Source organism: Amphiprion ocellaris, chromosome 16 (assembly GCF_022539595.1).
Source record: "Amphiprion ocellaris isolate individual 3 ecotype Okinawa chromosome 16, ASM2253959v1, whole genome shotgun sequence".
Lineage (NCBI taxonomy): Eukaryota > Metazoa > Chordata > Actinopteri > Pomacentridae > Amphiprion > Amphiprion ocellaris.
Window position 1 is genome coordinate 14,955,474 of NC_072781.1, and position 3,685 is coordinate 14,959,158.

The 3,685-nt window shown below is 36.7% G+C and overlaps 1 long non-coding RNA gene across 1 annotated transcript in view; it reads left to right on the plus strand.

Moving 5' to 3' along the window:
* Window positions 1-2,904: 2,904 nt before the first annotated feature.
* Window positions 2,905-3,685, plus strand: part of LOC129350800 (uncharacterized) — a 3,230-nt gene continuing 2,449 nt past the window's right edge. Inside the window, exon 1 of the long non-coding RNA XR_008604320.1 lies at window positions 2,905-3,075. This is a non-coding gene — a long non-coding RNA (uncharacterized LOC129350800). The remainder of the gene's footprint in view (window positions 3,076-3,685) is intronic.

The following is a 3,685-nucleotide window of genomic DNA, read 5'->3' on the forward strand; positions in this document are numbered from 1 at the left end:
GAGTTCTGTATGCTGTTTTTTGGTCTACATCAGTCCAGTGGGGTTGTTGGTTGGTTTGCTGCTATTTGATGGTGTGTGGTGCTCTCTGCTGGCAGCAACAATTCCTCAGGAATGTGGGGGGGAAAAACTCAAAACTACACATTTATGATCTTTAAAAACCTTTTAGGATGTATTGGTAGTAGCATTTCAGTAAATGTCAAGTTTTATTGAGAAGACATATTATACACACATATATACACACTAAATATGCATGTAAGTCCTAGAGCTGAAACCATTAACCAATGCACAGAAAATTAATGTGTGACATTTATGATTGATCAGTTTGTCATTTATCAAGCAAAAATGCCAAACAGTCCTGAGTTTCAGCTTATCAAACATGAGAGTATGTTATTGTCTTTTTCATTGTTATATCATTGTAAACTAAATATCAGTAAGTTTTTTTTTAAAAATATTGGATGGCTAACTTTATCCAATGGATGGATTCAGCAAAAGTGGGACATTTCTTACCATTATTACAATTATTCACATACACCTATACCAAAATGGTAAAAGTCTTATAACATTCACATGTAAAGTTTTGAATTCAGCAAAGTACTATAGTTTTTAACCCTTTAGAACCCAGCGTAATGCCGGCGCTACGTTTTGCATATTGATCTTTGATTGGCTGTAGATTTTAAACCAGATAAGATAGATCGATAATTCTTTTTGCATATAAAATCTGAGGAGTTACACTAACATTTCACAAATTCACCAGGTCTCAGGGTGCTTTTTCGTTGCAGTGATGGGTTTGTAAAATTACATAATAAAGCGCACACAACAAAACTCTTTATAAACCAGACCACCCATATTTGGAGGACTTCTTACGTTGAAATAAGCGTGATCACGTTGTGGCCATGAACTGTCACATGATGTCCATACCCGAGAGGCTCCCCACCCCATCAACAGGAAGTGACGTTGTTGCCGGGAGTTGCAGTTTTTCAGCCAACAACTACAACTGTAGTTTTCGGCTGTAGCCTGCACAGATATGAGCTCTCACTCGTTTCAGTCCCTTTTTTTTTTTTTTTTTTTTTTTTTTTTTTTAACAACAACATTCAGACACACAGCCCACACACACACCAGACATCCACCACGGTCCGTGTACGGATCTGGTAATTGGATTTTCCGTTCTGAAACGGGTATTGAAAAACAAAAAACGAGTGGTTATTTGATTTTCGTTTTAAAATACAAAAATTAAAATTGAAATACAAGGCATTTTTCCGTTTCATGATCAAAAAGAGATATACGATTTTTTAAATGCTTTGATTTTCGTTTTATATTTAGAATAACAAGAAAGTAAAATCAGTAAGAGACAGAAACGAAAAAAGGTCCGTTTTTTCATTTTCTGAGACCGGAAGTGGTCATCAGCAAGTGTGGAGCCAAACAGAGTACGGTACATAGACTGTACATACATTTTTTTTCGTGAGTTTTCATGGTCAAAATGAGAGATCAGGTGGCAGATCTTAAAATAAATCAATATTGATTTTTTTTTATAGAGCGTTAAAGTTTTACAAAGCCAGGAGGCGGGACTACTTGATTGACAGTCCGGTCTGGAATGATTGACAGGTCCTATGGAGGAGGCTGCAGAGACTCTGCTCTCCTCGTTTGGATTAATTCTGATATAATAACTGTTGGTTTATTTATCGGTGGAGCAGCAGAACATTTTTCACAGACGGTTTTCCTGCCCGTTGGCTTGTTTTAACCAGTTTTCTACCTTCGGCTGATTCTACCAGCAGACACTGAGAGGACTCTAATAGTTCGGTAAGTAAATGTTTATTTTCGTATCGGTGCCGCTTTTAATGCACTTTATATGCAGCTTTAGTGTCAGATGTAATGTGTGCCATGCACTCCAGATGTTGGTGGAGTTTGTTTCAGTGTGTGTTGACCAGAGAAGAAAGTTAGCATAGTAAATATTAGCTTTAATGTTAGCGATGCTAACCGAGCTAGCTGCTCAGTCGTAGCCTGATTAAAGCTAACGTAGCATCAAGCTAATGTGTTGAGTTTCATGTAAACAGCTGAAGTGTGTTGTGTTCCTGTAATGTGGTTCATTAAGTTCATAAAACTGTGGCTGGTTGACATTAATGTAACATTCAGGAAACTTAAATGTGATTAAAACAGTAACGTTAATGTTCTAGTTGTCAGTAATCAGCTTTAATTTGACACTAAAACAGACTCATAGTTTTAAATGACATCAGTTTCATTAATTTGTTGAAAATTGTCTCATTTGTTGTTGTGATGTTGCTGCTGATTCATTAAAAGCAGATGATCCATGTTGAAGATACGTTTAGTTCTAGTATCAGAAGTACAAGAAGGAAAATAGAAGTTTAGTTCTGCTACATCAAAGATTTCAGGATTAAAATAACTAAATGAGTCTTTATGCCTCAAACTCTATTTTTACAATAAATAAATAATGAAATAATCACAGATAATAAAAATATGAATAGCAGAGAAAACCTGAGAGAATAATTTCCTGAAAAGTCTGTGAAGGAAAAGCAGCTTTTTTATCCTGAAAGATCAGAATCAGCTCCAACATCTGCATCTGACAGCATCAAGTCAACCAGAAAGAAAAGAAAATGACTTCTTTCTGATCACATCTGTTCCGCTGCTCACAGGCTGCTGCTGCTCACATTCTTCACATTTATAGTCCACTTTTAAAAGTTCAGCAGACAGGTGCTCTGCTTTGGAGTGTGACGATGTCGTCGGTGACGTGGAGAGTAAAGTTTCCGTTTCACCCACAGCGTGCTTTAGGGCAGCTGGGTCGGACTTGATGTTTGAAATACTGACCGACAGCTCAGATTTAACTGTCTGTAGTTCTGTTTTAATGGGTGTTAAACTTTCATGCAAAGCCGCCAGGAGCTGAGTCTTTAAAATAACCGCCGTCTCGTTACAGAGTGAAAGTAGCAGTTCCTCCTTAAGGTCAGAGATTGCAGCATCTGAGGGCCTCTTCAAAAGAAGACGTAGTTGATGAAGGCGTTCTGGAGCAGGACCAGAAAGACCACGACCAAGCAGCCTTGAGATCTTAGGCAGCATCTCCCTCAGGTGGGTGTCAACGGTGTTCACGGTCAGGTCTGTGGTAATCCCATCAAAAAACAAAACAGAAAAAAATCTAGATTATAAATCAACATGTAACCAAAGCACTCTGTGTATAACACCATAGTATAGGATGTAATTCAGAAAATGTCAAAGTATAGTATTCTTTTCAAGAATAACATAGTATGGCCTGCAGTTCATAGTATAGCATGTCGGCAAAAAAACCCACCTGATTATTATGTGGTTCAAAAAGTGCAAAATGATAGAATGTTGCCTAAAATTGTCATGTATGACATGTGGTTCAAAAAATGTCATAGTGCAGTATATTGTCAAAATAGTATGTTTTTCAAGAAAACATCAGAGTATGTGTCATCTAAAAAATGCCATAGAATAATATTTCATTGCACAAGTAAAACTATAGTAATTTTAAAAACTGTTCAAATTCTTATGTTGCTAAAAAACAAACAAAAAAAAGTCATAGTAATATGTCAATTTAAAATGCCTTTAGTATAGAGTGTCGCCCAACAAGCGTCATAGTATAGCATGTTGCCCAAAAAACTTCATAGTATAGCCTTTGGTCCAAAAAACGTCATAGTACAGCATGTGGCTCAAAAAACAT